Source organism: Podarcis cretensis (assembly GCF_951804945.1).
Source record: "Podarcis cretensis genome assembly, chromosome: 5".
In the NCBI taxonomy this organism is placed as follows: Eukaryota; Metazoa; Chordata; class Lepidosauria; order Squamata; family Lacertidae; genus Podarcis; species Podarcis cretensis.
In genome coordinates this window covers 86,817,050-86,835,719 of record NC_137174.1, presented here as the reverse complement: position 1 = coordinate 86,835,719, position 18,670 = coordinate 86,817,050, and the positions used below count along the sequence as shown (strand labels likewise).

Genomic DNA, 18,670 nt, shown 5'->3' with positions numbered 1-18,670 from the left:
TTACTTTTTTTGTAAATATATTTGTAAATACTAGGAAGGGGGCACTACCCCTATCCCTAATTTCAGTATCCTAGTCCCAAACTCCACTATCAGATTCTGGAAAGCTGATGTCTAGGATGCAAGTTTAATCACACTTACTATGTCCCCTTGAACTCAGTTGATGTTACTTCCAAATAATTATGCATAGGAATAATTTCCATTGAACAAAACAAAACTTTCTTCATAAATTCAGTGTAGTCCTTTTTACTCTAAAGCCATTACAGCAGCCAACAACACTAAGGAATCTTTTCACTCCATTTTCCCACCTAGTTATCAGAAATGTCCACTCTTTAACCTGCAAGGTTAATTGGACATATTCCAGAATTGTTCTTGAGTTTCTGCTTGGCACTTACACCCTATGTTTCAAACAGCCGAGCCTTTTTCTGCCATTATTTTGTGCTTGAAAAGAAATTACTATTTCACCTTGTCAGCATTACTAGTGAGTTCCTTATCATAAATCCTTCAGGATAACTTGAGTGGTATTTTTAATATTTTCTTTTTTCTATCATTTCTATTTTTTCCTTACATTCCCCTTGCTTTGAATGATAATTTGAATTATTAATTGTACTTAAGCTGGAACTGTACACTGACTATGGCTGCCCATTACCCTCCCCTAGTTGCTATGTCAGACTCTATATATGTCTCATGACAGGCGGGGATGGGAGCAATGTGTATGGGCAAATGCCTCCTAAGCCAAAGGAGCCTGCAAAGGTCCTTGCTTATCTCCATAACCAGAATAAATTTTAGAGAAGAAAATGAATCATGCACATTTCCTTGATTTGCACAACTTGTACAAGTTGCAGAATTGACTATAGTGACAGAAACCATCCGTTCCTTACTGTACTGTTTTTTTCTCGTCCATTTAATTTCATCTTCTTTATAACCACTGCCTTATTTGTTGTGATGTTACAGAACCCAGATGAAACGCAGGAAGGCATAGAGATAAGGAAAGTGGGTGAGTGGCACGTTAAAAGGATACCAGAATACAAGACATAATTCAATCCAGGCTTATGAGGGTTTAGTGTCAAAACTTGTTTTCAGCACTAGTGCTCATCCTAAACAGAAAAGACGAGTCTGCTTATGAGTATGTATAAAGTTCCCTCCTCATTGAATAGCTCTACTCAGTTAAGATGCAACTAGGATTGCATTGCACAGAGAACAAACTACAGGAAATGACTTTCTTCACACAATTTGTAGGGCCTAAAACTGACTCAGGCTCCAACTGTCACTCAGCTATGAAACTTGGGCCAGTGATTTTTTATTATCATTATTACTGCTACTATACTACTACTACAACAACCACAGCTACTAGATTTATTATCCACCCTTCACCAGCAAGTCCCAGGGCAGGCTACAACAATTTGAAATTTAGTATTAAACAGTAAAGACAAATTACAGTCACTGGAATAGAGTGGGTCCTGAAAACACACATCTCAGTTAGCTTGATCTGCATCACAGGGTTGTTATGGAGATAAATGTTTAAAGGAGAAAACCTATGTATATCACCCTATGCTCATCAAAGGAAGGGAATAATAGAAAGAAGAATAAAAGAAACATATTAATAGAAATATATTTTAAAAATGGAAAGAGTTACGTGACAGCTATTGCTAGACACTACAGGAGGAGAGTGGAAAAGCTGCACATCATCCTTTACTATGTAAACCCAATATTTATTTATTTATTGAGATTCAAAGGGTCTCAAAGACAAATTACAGATAGCAAATACAAAAATAAAACAGAGTGGGGGAGGAATAAACCATTTTTTAAAAAACCACAAACCACACAAGCAGCAAGGAGGTGAAGAAACAAAGTAAACACATCATCATAATCAAAGCAAAGTATATTGAACACAGCAAAAGTGGTGGTAGTAGCAGTTTTAAAAGCTTTCCTAAAAAGTGAACTTTTCACAGTGACGTAGCGTGGGTTGTCAGCACCCGGGGCAAGGCAAGTAATTTGCGCCCTCTAACCCATGGATTTGTGCCCCCTAACCCATGGATTTGCGCCCCCTAACCCTAACCCCCAGATGTTGCGCCTGGTGCGGCCGGCCCCCCCTGCACCCTCCGCGCTACGCCACTGACTTTTCAGCACCTGCCAAATGACACACGGTGACTAGGTCAGAACTGTAATTCCATTGTTGCCTGCTTTAGATACATTTATTTGTCCAGGCCTTATAGACGTTATTGGAGCCAAGTCTCTTGGTCAAGGTACTGCTGAGTGCTGCTGCTGTTTTATGTATAGAATTATCAGTGTTGGATTTGCCAGTGATTAAACTATTACGATGTTTATTATATTATATTGTTAGCAGCCCTGTGCTTCTCTGATAACTGAGGAGGCAACTAAAATCTGCTGTTTTTTTCTCTTTCGTAGCTCTGAGCAGAATCTGCTTGTTTCTTTGCCGCTGCTGCCCAAGTTTTCTCCATGATGCAAATCCACAAAATAGATGAAAGCAAGCTAATATCCTCTTCTCCTGCACTTGGCCTCTAAGGTACACTCTTACTGATTATGAATTTAGTTCAGCAGAGTAAGAATCTGCCCACACACAACACAACTCCCTTGTACCACCTGGAAATGGATCCATACAAAAAGCATGGGTGCATAGTGGGGACTAGTTTAACTGCTGCTTTCCAAAGCTACTTTACAGTGCTATTCCTGTTTTAAGACAGAAAATTATTCAAGTGGTCATTTAATACCATGTTTTCATATACAGTATTGCATTATAAAGTAGTTCCAGGAGCTATGTAACTCCCTAACCCGCCTGCAAGTTGGACTTCCTCTTACTTCCATAACAAGCAGGTAGCCCTAAATACCTATAAGGGAAGAATTTACTAGAATGCAAAATCCAAGAAAGCGGCTCTGTTCCTCCTCTTTCTGTATGTGAGAGGCCCAGAAACATAGTTGGAGTTCAGGTCAGGAGATTTTTGTCTGTGGCTAAGCAGCCTAGGAGACTCAGGTGTGTATGCACACAAGCCTAAATGTCAAAATAAATGCAAAAACTGAAACATATAAAAATGCAACATGCTACTACAAAATATATTTAGCAAGTTTTACCAAATACTCTTTAGCTATTGATGTAACCATTATTTCAGATAAAGCCGTTTTTTAAATAAAAGGGGGGGCACACATCAAACAAAGGAAAGAATATGTGGGTAATCCTGGTCATAGTAAGTCACTGTACCACTGGGCTGAGCTGGGCTATGCTCTTCAATTCTTCAATTTCATTTTTTTAATCAAATCAAGTGTATTCAGTAATGTGGACTTTGATTAATCAATTTTGTATCTTGAGAGAGTTAAAATGGTTCGATAGATCCATAAGGGCAAAAAAAGATTATGCTGGATTAAAAACTACATCATTAGCATACAATGTAGTTTTATTACGGTACTCATGTTCGGATCAGTTTCCTGAACTTGCCTTTCAGCTCTTACCTCTGAAAGGAGAGCTGAGGGACAGCTGTTTGTTTATTTACAGACTCCTATCCAATCATTAAGGGACGCGGGTGGCGCTGTGGGTTAAACCACAGAGCCTAGGACTTGCCAATCAGAAGGTCGGTGGTTCGAATCCCCGTGACGGAGTGAGCTCCCGTTGCTCAGTCCCAGCTCCTGCCAACCTAGCAGTTTGAAAGCACGTCAAAGTGCAAGTAGATAAATAGGCTCCAGCGGGAAGGTAAATGGCGTTTCCGTGCGCTGCTCTGGTTCGCCAGAAGTGGCTTAGTCATGCTGGCCACATGACCCGGAAGCTGTATGCTGGCTCCCTCGGCCAATAAAGCGAGATGAGCACCACAGCCCCAGAGTCGGTCACGACTGAACCTAATGGTCAGGGGTCCCTTTACCTTTTACCTTATCCAATCATTATATGCCACCCCTATGTCAAAACCCCAGGTTTCCTATCCCCTCCCCATTTATTATTATAGGTTTAAAATGACAGGTTTAAAAAAACTGAAGACAAAACTTTTCTAAATGACATTTGCAGTGATAAATCAATAAGCAGAGAAGTTAAGCACCCACTTCCTGCCCACAATCCTTCCTACAAATAGCCCCTCCCAAGCTTTCTAGTAATGTTACACTGTAAACAGAGTTCCCATTGTAATATATAGTGTGCAAGCCCATCCCATCCATGAGGCGGGGTGAAGCAACTGCCTCAGATGGTAGAAGCCCCCAAGGTGACCCCCACAGGCACCCACCACTCTGGTAGAGAAGCAGCCCTAATTTCTGGTGAGATCTTGCTGGAAATCAGCACTGCTTCTTCTTCTCTACCAGTGGCAGGGACAGTGGGATGAACAAAGTGGAGGCCGCAGGGCAGTGCGGCATTTATTCTGTGAACTGCCCTGAGACCCCCAGGTATAGGCAGTATATGTTATTGTTGTTTAGTCGTGTCCGACTCTTTGTGATCCCATGGACCAGAGCACGCCAGACACTCCTGTCTTCCACTGCCTCCTACAGTCAAACTCATGTTCGTAGCTTCAAGAACACTATCCAACCACCTCGTCCTCTGTCGTCCCCTTCTCCCTGTGCCCTCCATCTTTCAGTATATAAATTATCATTATTATCATCATCATCTCCCAAAACAAGACACACCACCCCAGTTAGTGTGGCCTTGGTATCTTAGAGAGTTGCTGCCAGTCAGAGCAGGCAGCAGCAGCAGGCAGATAGTGTACATGAACAGTAGGATGCAACATGAAAAAGCTATTTGCTAGTTTTTTTTCTACAGCAGTTCTAAAAATGAACTTTTTCTCCTTTTCAAAATTAAACTGGAGGTTCTCTGGAATTGTTCATACTTTGTGTCAACTACTAGATTGCACCATACCCAGCCCTGGTGATTAGCCTAATGCAATGAACAGACCTCTGCTCATTTCCTACTATTTAAGCTGATGGTGTGTTTTGAATATTTCACTGCACAGCATGTTGTTTCTCATGCTTCTTCAGTTTAGCTCATGATGATATTTTATATATATATATATATATATATATATATATATTCAGTAATATATATATATATATGTACAGAAAATTTATAAATCACTTAAAGAGATCCCTGAGTGGTATACATAGAAAAAGTATAGATAACACACAGTTAAAGTCCACAACAATCCAAAGCTCACTTTTTCCATATAGTCTTTTGTTTGTCCTCATCACCCTCATTTACATGCTGTTTGCCCTATGGTCATCCTTGCTTTCTTTTGTCTGTCCCTTCTTTCCGTTGCTGCTCCACAGTCTGTCTTAGAGTGTAAGCACATTGAGAGCAGGGACCTACCTATGCTGCCTTTGTAACTGGGTAAATACCATGTACTCCAATGGTAGGAATGAACAAAGAAAAATTCAGAAAAAGGTTGGCAAGCATAGAACTTTTCCTTCCCATGCTTCAGATGCCTCCCTAGGAGCATGGAAATCCAATAAGATAGTGGAAAGAAAGTATGATGTAGCATTGATTTTCTCTTGCTAATATTTCTGTTTAAAATGTAGCATCCATGCTCAAGTCAGTGCAGCACTCTCCCTATCTGCAGTAAGCAAGGGGGAGATACAAAGATGCTCTCAGCAGTTCAGATGTAGTGAACGAGCATACCTGAGATCTGAAAGTAACCCAGATAATCCCTCAACTGCTTGGGATCCCTGTCTTGTATTCAGATAATAACCCTGTGTCATTAATTATCACTGAGTCAAATTACTTGGTCCAGATTTCTGTTGGCCTTGGGGGAGGGTTTGAAACTGCACGGCTCCCTAAAAATTGGATTAATCATTAAGGGAGAGCAAGTTCTGAAAACTGGGGGGGGGTACTTTTAAGGATATATTACTGGTATTTAAAAAACAACAGGGGAAGCTTCACCTTCGTAGCTGGGCAGCAGAATGTCCTATGGGAACAACACTATGTCAAAAGCACTCTTCCTGATTTGTTGTTGAAGGAAATGAAGTTGTATTTTGTTCTTGAAATCAATACCACCTCACAGTTTGCATAAACAAGTAAACCATGAACCAGCTGCATGGGTGTGTCTGACTGATACAAACATATATTAAGCATTTAACCAGGACTATGCACTCTGTGAAGTTGATGTGAAAACTACTAGTTGTGGGCCAAACTAGATATATTAAATACATTAGTCAAGTTCATTTATTTCAATTAACCTACCTGAGCATGACATAGTTGGATACAGCCCACTGTCCTGTTAAAAGAGACAGAATGTCTGCAGGAAGCACTGCCAAAAAAGAAATTGGCAACCCTTTTTATGCACACATCAAACCTACCTACTCTAATGCAGTCACACAGTGCTTCTCTGAAAATCAGGATATGGGCAAGTTAAGGGTACATCTGCATTTACTGTACCCCCTCAAACAGCAATAGTTACTCCATTAGTAACTTCAGTAATAATATGCCTCATCTTGGTTGATGCAGAAGTCCTCCAGCTGATATGTTTATTGAGCATTCATCTTGATTTGCTTGCACAAAACGTGTGTGGAGACTATACAGTGTCCACCCTTTATTGAGCATTCATTCTGACTGGTTTGTGGGGAGCTTATACAACAAGCAGCACTCATCCCAGTTTGTTTGCCTGGAGGTTATATGTCTTCCTGTCCATCTATTAGTATCTCATGCTTTTTAGTGCATTTCCCCATCATTTCCCCTAATTGCAAAAAGTATGCTTTTCTCTAAATAAATAAATGTGTGAATGTGTTGTGCCAGAGCACTTCAACCCACTTCGATTGTGGAAACCTAAATTTTGAGAATGTGACTGAATGCCTCTTGCAAAATATTGGCAGTCCAGATGCAACTCTGCAGACACATTGATGTGAACGGGGGCAATGTATTCCTCACTGCACTGTCAGCATGAACAGATCAGAAGGAAGTGTTTTAGTAATGAAACTACTACTACTACTGTTTGAGAGTGCAGGTATGAACATACCCAAATTTCCTCTCCCTTGTGTTCTTCCCAACTTACGTATTTTCAAAGGCACCTGCCCCTAGCTGCTGCCAAATGTGCTGTTCTAGGAGCGATTTCTTGTACTGAATTACTAATATACAAATAGCTTTCACGTCTGAAACTCAACCACAGCATGCAAAAATTCCACATTAGCCTGAGCAGCCTCTCCAAAGACGTCTAAAAGAATAAAATAAGCTTTTATTTAGAAAATAATAATGATGTTGGTGGTGAAGATGCAATCCCCACCAAAGCAGAGACACTGAATATTCAAGTTCACTGAACTTTGTGGCTATGATGTAATTTAAATGATAGAAATTAGCATACTGCAGAGATGCTAAATTTCTTTTAGCAAAGAGAACCAAAGAAAATGCACTTCTTCTTCTCCCATTGTTAAAAGAAAACCGCTTTCAAAAATAAGATTGGCAACACAGCAGCGCGTTCCCTGGCGGTTGGCAGAGCCATAGCAATAGCTTCCTGGCAACAGGATCATGGCTGCTTAGTGGGAGGGATGAGGTTAGGAGCTCCAGATTGGCTCCATTGGTGAAGCGTTCAGTTCAAACATTGCTGATGCCTCATTCCCCTCCCTCCCTCACCATTCTGGAAAATAAGATACATTTTAATATGAGCTATATAAAAAAGAAAGCAAAATCTAATTGCAACAAATAAAATTTGGATTAAAGTTAACTTTCCGGGCAGGCACATAATAAACATTTTTATGATGTGAAGCATCTGCTGAGGTAAGTACATCAAATAAGCATCTGATTTTTTTTCCAAAACAAATTTGAGAACACTATAAAGGAGATATGAATATTGACAAATATTTACAAAACTCAAATCGTCCAAACTGCTTAAAAGATGGACACCATCTGTGTTTCTGTAATTTAGCATACAGTGGTGCCTCACAAGACGAAATTAATTCGTTCCGCGAGTTGTTTCGTCTTGCGATTTTTTCGTCTTGCGGAGCGCGGATTCCCTGGGTATTAACGGTTGTAAGAAAAAGGAAACAAACTCGCAAGACGCTTTCGTCTTGCAAAGCAAGCCCATAGGGAAAATAGTCTTGCGAAGCAACTCAAAAAACGAAAAACCCTTTCGTCTTGCGCGTTTTTCGTCTTACGAGGCATTCGTCTTGCGAGGTACCACTGTACATCACAAAATCATACCATACTGAAATAAATTTATATTTTTGATTTTGGCCTCCAATGACTCTAAATTTGAATGTCAAATTTCCAAGTGACACAACATCGCATAGTAATTCAGATTAGCTCCTGCCAAGTCCCTTCAGAATTCTGCAATTGTGAATCATGCTGCAATAAGAAAGTATATAGAAAACTCTTTTTATTGTTTTTATTAAATATTTTATTGGGTTACAGAAGTACATGTGGCTCTGCCTCACTGGAAACAAATCTCCTGGTCACCAAATTTCACCAAGACACTATTTTTGAGAAGCAAAATAAATGCACACTTGTTTCTAGAGTTGCCAGCTTTTGAACTAGTCCCATTTGATTTGCATCAATTAGCAGGTCATAATACTTATCTCCCTGCTGTGAAAAGCTTTCATCGGCTAATTCCTGCATACCAAGCTCCTTTAAAAGCAACAAGAATAGGGGAAGCTGTGTGCCCCCCCCAAAACTGGCTACACTTTCTCTTCCTCATTTATGGCACATCATCCCCAGGGCTTTTCTGAAAATATGCACTTTAGTGGTAGGGACCTTCACATTTTTCAAAGACACAGAGAGCAGTTTTCTTGGTGCAACCTTACATCTTTATAGAAATTAGGTTTGCTATCAACTCGCAACACTCAGTTTTTAGACTAACTTGTCCTCTGCAAGTGTTGAGGAAAGTGGTTAACGTGAGGCAGCGGGCATTGAAATGAGGTGCCGTAGTCCACCCCATTCCTACTGCCCTTTGTCAGGTGGAGGGCAATTGTGTGCCACAGGGAGTCAACTTCTATTCATGAGGTTGGCCCTGCATCATGTGCAGCCCTGGGAAATCAGGGTTCTACATGCAGGGCTGATGATACATGCATAGAGTCGGAAGGGATCCTGGGGGTCATCTAGCCCAACCCCAATGCTATGCAGAAAAGCTTGCTCATTCCCCCTCTCCCTCTCATTTATTAGTTTAATGATTTTCCTAGATGGCTGAAGGGGTTTTCTTGCTTTCTCTCCCTCCCTTCCAGCTTTGTTTAACATCCACTTTGATGCAGAGTTCTGGAAAACCGGAAAGCCTGCTCACTAATTTGTGGCAATGTGGTTGGTGCTAATAAAGAGATTGTCAATTATAGCATTTCAAACAATTTGTTTTAAAAAGTTCTCATCTTTAAAAAAACACAAAAAGTTACAACCTTATTTTTAAACAGCTTAGCTAGTTCTTTAAGTTTGGAACAGGTTGCAAGGTCAGGATTTTTTTTTATAAAGGAGGCCATTCTCCCCGTCCCCCGTCCCCCCCACTCCAGCTTCTCACCACACACACACACACAACAGCTTTTGGGCTGATCCTGCAGTGCCTTTCTAATGTGCATTGCACATTCATGCTTCCCATGGAATAGGAAGGCCTTTGGGAGGGTTCTGAGCAAGTGTCATCACATGCGCTGTGATCCCTGCAGCCAAGGAGACTGTTGCAGGAGAGGAGGGTGTTTCAGTCTTCCAGCCCCAGCTTGCTACCAGTAACATGACCTAATACACCCAAGAAGGAACCACCTAGTAGTGGAGATCAGCCAGAGTCGGGGGCATAAAAATGCAGAGAGAGACTGGTGTGTTGGGGAGGGAGATTTTGTGCACAGTGAAACAATGACTTAATGTATAATCTTGGGCTAAGCAGGCTCACTTTCTTGTGTGATCTGCTTTGCATGGGGTTTGCATTTTCTTCTATGAAGTTACTTACTGATTGCCTTTCAGACTACTGCCTCCCTGCCTCAATGTCTCTCATCTGTAAAGTGGGCAAAAAAAATTTTTTACAACCTCCTCTCTTCTAAATGTTATATTTGTTCATCATATATTCATACAAGTGGGAAAAGCAACAAAATGTTGTGCTGTGGAGTGCTTCTGTTCATAATTCCAGCCACCACCTCTTGCAGAATACTCCATTCCATTTCCCCTCCACTCCTACCATCTTCCCCCTTAATAGCCAGGATTTTGTGCCCACTAAACATGCTTAGTCCTCATCGTGCTGTTGTGGATTTTTTTTTCTGTTGAGGGTTTTATTCTTTCCTAAAGTGTTGTCTGGGGCTATTAGGAGTTATGATAATAAAAATAATAACTTTATTATTTATACCCCACCCATCCAGCTGGGTTTCCCCAGCCACTCTGGGCATTAAAAATTTGTAAAACATTGTTGTTGTTGTTTAGTCATTTAGTCATGTCCGACTCTTCATGACCCCATGGACCAGAGCACGCCAGGCACTCCTGTCTTCCACTGCCCCCCGCAGTTTGGTCAAACTCATGTTGGTAGCTTTGAAAACACTGTCCAACCATCTCGTCCTCTGTCGTCCCCTTCTCCTTGTGCCCTCAATCTTTCCCAACATCAGGGTCTTTTCCAGGGAATCTTCTTTTCTTGTGAGGTGGCCAAAGTATTGGAGCCTCAGCTTCAGGATATGTCCTTCCAGTGAGCACTCAGGGCTGATTTCCTTAAGAATGGATTAGACATTAAAAATTTCCCAATACAGGGTTGACTTCAGATATTTATTTATTTCCTTGACATCTGATGGGAGCGCGTTCCACAAAGGGGTGCCATTACTGAGAAGGCCCTCTGCCAGCTCCCTGTAACCTCACAGTGAGTGAACCGCCAGAAGGCCCTCATAGCTGGACCTCAGTGTCTGGTCTGAACAAAGGGGAAGGAGACGCTCCTTCAGAACGCTCCAATAAGAACTAGAGGGCACCGGGTTGGTGAAGCCTGTCTTAGATTAGTATGTTTTCGATGGGCTGTGGCCCCACTGAGCTCCACCTTTAGCTCTCCTACTGCCTTCTGAACAGGCTCTATCCTAGGCCCTGACCAGGTACAAGAGTTTGGATTTTAGGGAGTTGACAGCCCAGTGGGGAACATGTAACAATAGTTTTCTGCCCATGAGTTCATTTAAATTAAGCACTGATGTTGCACAATTGAGTCCTTTACTCAATAACAATGATGATGAATCACACCCAAGAAAAGTTATATTTCTTGCCGAGCAGTAAGGCATTCAGAGGCCGAATCCAGATCTCTGTTTACACAGTTTTAATAGTAATATAAGTTATGCATGCAAGACACCCAGTGCTACAGTTTTACCCCAGCTTAACCACAAATACAGATGTTTCCACAACTCAGCTAGCTCAGCTTTTTCCTGTTTATAATCTTGTTATAAAAGTCAAACCCTTGCACGTTCTTAAAACTTTCCTTGTGGTTTGCACTTTCTCTGTCCCTCTTAAGCTTGTGTTTCAGCATGATTACAGTGCTCTAACAATGAAGGTGGTAGAGCATAGTCATCATGGCTGGTAGCTGTTGATAGCCTTGCCCTGCAATAATTTGTCTTCTCCTCCTTTAAAGCCATCCAAGCTGGTGGCCATCACTGTCTCCTGTGGGAGTGAGTTCCTTATTTTAACTATGCTATGTGATTAAGCACTCGCTTCTGTCTGCTCTGAATCTTCCCACATTCAGCATCACTGGATGTCCACAAGTCCTAGTGTTATGAGAGAGGGAGAAAAACTTTTCTCTATCCATTTCCTCCATGCCGTGCACAATCTTAGAAACTTCTACCATGCTTTCTATCATGCTGCTGAACTACAACTGCCGTCATCCCTGACCACTGGCTAAACTTGCTGGGGGTGATAGGAGCTGTAGTTCAACATCTGGAGGGTTAAAGGTTCCTCACCTCCGTTATAGGGATTTGAAGGGGCCCCAGGGGCAAGAGGTGGCCCCAAGTGGATGTTACAGGAATGAATTCCATGTGAATAGGCTGTGGGAGAAGAGATGTGTAGAGGCACACTTTTGTTTGATGCTAACTCCCTTATAGAAGGCAGGGGCCCTACTCACTTCCTATTCTGGTAAGGAAGAGATAATTCTGTTTACCTTCCATTCAACTAGTCTTTGAAGCTGTGTGTGTCAAATGAAAACAGCTTGTTCCTGGAACTGCTGTGTGCTGAAGATATAGGGCCCCTTATCTTTATGCCTTTATAGGTGTGCACACCACCTAGTAAAGTAGCTAAAAAACACCTTTTCATCAGTGACTGACCCAATAAACCTTTACTCTCATCCACGCTGCTCTTTGGAACGGAGATCTTAGCAACAGCACCATATTACTGTAAGCCATACATAATAGGCATGCCCCCTATCTCCACCCCCACAGGTTTTCTCACAAGTCTTACACCATAAAAATCCAATGAGCACAGGCAAATATTTATATTCACATGTATTTATGTGCACATGCACAAAAAGGCAAAAGGGGAGGAGAAAAGAAATAAGTGACCTCGCACATGTTTCCAAAAGTAGTGCACAATAAATTTTACTACCCAACTCTCTCACACATACATTGGTACCCTTTAAAAAAATGGGGGGGGGGAGGAAGAGGTGTTGTGATTTAGTGACTGAAGTGTAGGTACCTAAATGAGGGAGACCAGGGGTTCACATTCCTGCTGGAATATAAGCTCACTGCATGACTCTGACTCCTCCATTCACTCTCAGCTTAATCTGCCTCACATAGTTATTGTGAGAATAAAGTAAGGGGGAGTACGTATGCCATCCTGAGCTCCTTGAAGGAACAGTGAATAAAAATGCAGGGGGAAAGACAGATTTTTTTAAAATCACCAGTTATTCCCAATATATAGAAGCTCCCCTACCTGGTTGCCCAATGCTTATTACCCACTGTAGGCAATTAGGCAAGTAGGAATTTACAAGCTTGAAACAAATGAACGGCAATATATTGTAACCCTTAATGCCTTTTCCCCTGTCAGAGGTGTTTTTTCACTAATCTAGAGCTCTAAAATAATTCCTTATGAGCCAAAAGAGTAGCTTTAGCAGCCTTGGCTGACCAGGTCTGGTGACGGGGGCCTCAGCATGGTCTAAGGTATCTTTTTACATTTCCCAGCACTTAATTTCTTAATTGTACCCACCTGAACAGCAACGTATGTATGTATGTATGTATGTATGTATGTATGTATGTATGTATGTAGAATCACAGCCTTCTAAATGATTCTATTTCATTCTACTTCCATGCCCACCTGCTGAAATGTGAAGCCAGAGGGCATGATAGGACATTTTCAGAGACACTTGAACTATAGACATCCTCTCCCCCCCCCCCCAAGTGAGGAACCCTAGATTGCCTTGTAACAGGTATTGCCAAAGTGGGCAATGGACAAGGATGCTGGGAATTGTAGTCCAACAACATCAGGAGTGTACCAAGTTGGCTATTCCTGGCTTACAGCTAGATTCCTATGCAATCTCATCCTGACCTAGTTGGTAATTATCCCCCGTTTGTTGAAACCTACAAGTTTGGGGAAAGCCTTGCCAATTTCACCCATGCCTCCTCAGGGTTTGCATTAAAAGCACACACACACACAACTGAGCTATTACTATGTGTATTGCCACTGGTGTATATGTATAAGAAAAACATGCAAATTAAATTAGTGGGCTTTCTCATGAACCTTGTCAGTTTTATTTCAAAAGGGAGGAAAGGCAATGGAAAAGGTGTTGAACAGATGCCCGTCACATTCATTCATTCATTCAAAAAGGAGGAATAGGAGGAATTGGCTTATAACTGTGAATGGTGACCATCAAAACAGTTCTGTCACACAGGGAAGAGAGCTTAAACTGTGAAAAAAGGCCATGCCAAAATGTGAACTTCTTTACTGGGAGGAGGGGAAAGTGGATGAAAGACTAAAAATGTGCTTTGTATAGAACACCACCTATTCACAAATGTTGTGCATTTTGCAAACTGCAAGTTGTAATTGTAAATCTACCTTCTTGCATAGCCAGTTTTCAAAAAACCCTAATAAAAATGCATTTCTGTCTTTCAGGCATGCTTTCAGTTGCACATCCACCATGGGAAAGAAGCTCAAAAGCTTCTTTAGTATACATGCAGTGGCGTAGCGTGGGTTGTCAGCACCCGGGGCAAGGCAAGTAATTTGCACCCCCTAACCCGTGGATTTGCGCCCCCTAACCCTAACCCCCAGATGTTGCGCCCGGTGCGGCCGGCCCCCCCTGCACCCCCCACGCTACGCCACTGTATACATGTGGTTTGGCTGCACACACCCTTCCGTATTCTCATTACCTTCATGGCAACGCACAGCAATAAAAAGCTATGTTGGACTTGCGTTGCTGAGAAAAAGTAATTTTCCCGCCCTCCACTAAGAACATAATGTACACTAAGCAACAATCATTTTCCAGCTTGACACACCCTGTTACAGAGGTAACCCAAGCCACAATTTCCAAGGCTTGTTTATTCTTTGGCTTTCTTTTGTCACTGTATGCTATATGCCTAAGAAAAATGTAGCATGACATATGACAAAAGCAAATGATATTCTGCCCTGATAGGAAGAGAGATTTTTCTGTGCTTGATCTTTGTACTTGTTTTAAAGCACAGGTGAGGGAGAAGAACAGATGGCACAAGGAGAGCCACAATTTTGCAAAGTTGTCTCAGAGTACAATTGGCAGAGCTTTGGTCTAAATCATGGGGCAAGGTCATAGCTGAGTGGTAGAGCATCTGCTCTGCACATAGAAGGTGGTCTTGGGTTCAGCCTCCAACATCTCTCCAGGTATGATTGGCAATTTATCATTCCAATCAATGTTAAGCAAATTCAGTTTTTCTTCAAACTTATCTCTCAATCTGCCTTCTCTTACTTGATTAGAGAAGTAATATTGACGGTATATGCTGTTCCCCACATCTTAGAAAGCCATAAATCTCTAGAGGTTAGTATGGAAAGTCTGCAGTTTTGACAAATTAGCATTCTACTGTTGCCATATTTTGAAGAGCAAAAAAGAGGACACATTTGCCAACTTCTATTTTTAACTATGGATCGCTATGACGACTCTACCCATGAAAAAGAGGACATGTCCTGGAAAGAGAGGACATATGGCAACCCTAGTTAGCAAGTGGAGCTTATTAATGGTGTTGGCATGTTCTCAAAGAGCAACCGCATACACACATACCATTTGTGATAACTCTTCTTTATGTTTATAAATTAAACCAGTGTGTTTCTTTATTATTAGATTATCAGATTTCTGGAGTCATATTTCTGCCCAGCTTGATAAACCTTACCATAGTTTTACACTCTTGATCTAACCATGCACACCAAACTACAAACAAAGCCTGTCATGCTGAAATCAGAGTTTAGAGAGTTGACATAAACACCGCCCTATTTCATTTTGCCCCATATCTCCTGCCAAAACCTACTTCAGTTCATTAACATTTCCTGTTACCACATACCAGAATGGTCCAAAATAACCCAGAAAGAAATTAAGGAAGTGTCCCAGTAGCACCCACAAGAGCGTGCTTTATATACAATTGTATTTTTATGTACCTTGCCAAGATGTTGCTGCGTCACAGCCATTGTTCTGTAAGTTTCTAAAATTGAAGGGTTGGCTAGCAGAAGGTTAATGGAGCTGAACGGTGTCTTAACAGTCCTGGCAAATTTGCCAAGTATCTCCTTTGTGGGAAATTACAGGTAAACTGTTGACAGTGGCTTGCAAATAGTGCGGCGTAGGGAACCGAGGTCTGCCAGATGTTGTTAGATTACAGATTTCATCAGCCCCAGCCAGTGTGGCCAGTGTTTAGGGATCATAGAATTGTAGAGATGGAAGGGACCCCAGGGGTCATCTAGACCCTGTAATGCAGGGTCACAGGTTGCCCATCCCTGAGACTCTTTTAGAAGGAGAGGGCTATTTTGGCACAGGGACATGCTCCCCACTTTTAGCTAAGGAATATGTCATCTAAGGCTGTGTTCACACGTCCATTTACTGTGCATTCACTGTGTTTTAAGTGCTGAATTTTTAATCTGGGTTCACTGGAAATTTATCCAAAGTGCATATGCATCCTTTACTTTGTTACAAAATACTACAGTTTGAGGAAGGTGGGCTGATTTGAACAGCTGGCGGTGGGGAAGAACTGTGAAACACACTGGGGTGTTCACTGTGCTCTAAGTGGGGTAATGTGAACACACCATAGGTGTTTGTGAAGGAAGCAGGCTGGAAGTTAAGAGAGACTAAGGCACAGACACACAGAGCTGAATTCAGTGTCTGTGAGCATCTTACAGTGCTTTCTCTAGAGCTCCAGTGCATAGCTGTCAACTTACAGACTTGAAAATAAGGGACCAGCAGCCAAAATAAGGGATCTGCAGCCTCACCTGTTCCAGGCACTCCAGTCTTTCTGTCCTCCTGCAGTCTGGTCAAACTCATGCTGGTAGCTTCGAGAACACTGTCCAACCAACTTTGTAACCAGAGGTTCAACTGAATAGAATCTGAATCACATGCACCACAAGGCCTATGCAGCCTCAGCTTAAGATGGCTCCCCGGCCTGGCTTTGCACTGCAATGTTTGCAGCAGCACGTGCAACAAAATGGCGTCCAGCATTCAAAACCCCCCTCAGCTTGCATTAACTAGCCACACACAAGGCATGCAAGCTCCACCCCCCAGTCGTTCTTAGACTTCTTATTGGGTGAGCAACACAGCCAAGCAACACAGTTGGAGCCTCCCTCCTCCCTGGCCGGCAGGGAGGGAGGGAGAGGAGCTGCTTCCTTTGAAATTTAAGGGACATCATTTAAGGGACATTTAAGAAACATCTATCAATAAGGGACAGCAGCAGGACATGGCACTGGAATAAGGGACTGTCCCTTCAAATAAGGGACACTTGACAGCTATGTCCAGTGTAGAAGCAGTTGGCCATGGTTGTCTGCTGAAATGTTTAAGCCAGGGGACAGCAATCTTTTTCAGCTGAGGGCTGGTCCACTGTCCCTCAGACCATGTGGTGGGCCAGACTATATTTGGGGGGGGGGACATGAACAAATTCCTATGCCCCACAAATAACCCAGAGATGCATTTTAAATAAAAACACACATTCTACTCATGTAAAAACACGCTGATACCCAGACTGTCCGCAGGCCGGATTGAGAAGGCGATTGGGCCACATCCGGCCCCCGGGCCTTAGGTTGCCTACCCCTGATTTAAGCTGTGCTTTCACCTATGATGAATCTGCAGATTTGTAAATGGATGTGAATATTATGAAGTGCCAATAAGGCTCCTTCCAAGCGATCTCCTTCAAAATGTAAATAAAACTAGGTCATGCCCTAACCCTGGAACATCTCACTTCTTGGAGAAGTGGAGTGAGTATAATAAATATACATATATAATTCTTGCCTTGATGTTATTAGACTTCACAAAACTCTCCTGTGCGATTTAAGTTGTAGACCTGAATCATTAAAGGGCAGCAGAATTGCTAACCTCACAATTTGGAAACCGTGAAGTATATCCTTAAAAAAAATTATCAGGAGAGCTCAACAATATTGCAATTAGACAGCACAACCAGTTTTCTGTTAATTCTCTTCCCCAACATATTACTGCACATGCACCATACATTAAAAGCACATTCCTCCAAAGAATCTTGGAAGCTTAAATTTGTTAAGGATGCTGGGAATTATAGCTCTGTTGAGCTAAAGTGCAGTTCCCAGAAAACTCTTTCTGGGTGTGTGTGCTTTAAATGTACAGTGTGCACTTCTGAGAACATGAGAAGTGGAGACATTAAAAAGTCAGAGGCGGCCGAGATGTCTGGCAAGCTTACAAAAACAGCCCACAGGAAACAGAACCCACAACAGGTGTCAGATTTAGAGTAGCAAAATAAAAAACCTCAACCCACATAATACCTGACGGATTCAGGGGATTCCATTTCATGACATTTTGAATGTCCAAATGACTTTTGGCATGATCAGGTAATGACAAGTGTTCTGGACTATTCCCAAAATTGCTTCTGCTACTCACTGTCACAGCAGGGTGGGGCTGAAGCGACCATCCTCAGGTGGGAGCAAGTCAGGTCATTCCAGGGTTTTCCAGCCAGATGGTCTAAAAGCCGAATACAGAAGAACTTTGATTTTGGACTTGAGCAAGCAGCAGATGGGAAGGTGACCAAGGTAGCATCTGAGAACAAGCTCCTGCTTGTCTGTGTAATGAGTGCCAGTGTACAAGTGAAAAAAGAAGGGCAGAGTCCAGGTAGGGGAGAAGGAGGTTGGACAAAAGCACGCAGAGCAGGAGGTGGAGCTCATTTCCTGAAAAGCAACTCTCTGGAAGAAGGAGTGCAGAAGTGGAATACAGCAGTTGAGAAAACAGCTATGCTATCTAGGCAAGGTGGCAATATTTTAAGATGCTGCATTAGTACCACACTGTGGGAAATGAGAGTTGCCTCCTCCTCAGTAGGATCTGCTGCCAAACACTCCCAGAGAATCCATTTTGATGGAAGTTCCAGATTGCTGTCTTGGGAGTTCAGAAGTTTCTCGGTAATTTCTAATGAGGCTTCTTCTCTTTGCCTTACTTTTGGTGCTCCCCCGAGGCTGGTTGTTTTCATGCTCCACTAGAATTCCCAGTGGAATTCCTCACCCCCACCTTTGTTGAAATGTGCTAAGCAGAAATTCAGCCAGTGAAGCTTTTCATAGTATGTAGATGCAAAACTGGGTAAAGTTCCAGGCTGATGCATCCCATGAGATGCATGGTTCTAAGTACATGTCCACTTGCATTAGGAATACCATGGGAGAGAAGCAATTCACAGCAGGAAAATT

At 42.2% G+C, this 18,670-nt stretch overlaps 1 protein-coding gene and 1 long non-coding RNA gene across 11 annotated transcripts in view; one reads left to right on the top strand and one right to left on the bottom strand.

Moving 5' to 3' along the window:
• The window catches only part of GPR160 (G protein-coupled receptor 160), a 333,442-nt gene extending 315,355 nt beyond the window's left edge, over window positions 1-18,087 (bottom strand). The window contains exon 1 of one of the 2 annotated variants that reach the window (XM_079978229.1): window positions 17,880-18,087. The gene's annotated coding sequence lies outside the window, so the exon portion shown is untranslated. Of the gene's footprint in view, window positions 1-16,252; window positions 16,424-17,879 lie in introns of those variants that run through there. The other variant, XM_079978231.1, reaches the window with a different exon arrangement.
• LOC307217195 overlaps window positions 1-18,670 on the top strand; it is a 114,446-nt gene that overhangs the window by 2,216 nt on the left and 93,560 nt on the right. For all 9 annotated transcript variants that reach the window (XR_013839406.1, XR_013839407.1, XR_013839408.1 and 6 more), the window contains exons 2-3: window positions 952-994; window positions 2,407-2,524. This is a non-coding gene — a long non-coding RNA (uncharacterized lncRNA). The remainder of the gene's footprint in view (window positions 1-951; window positions 995-2,406; window positions 2,525-18,670) is intronic.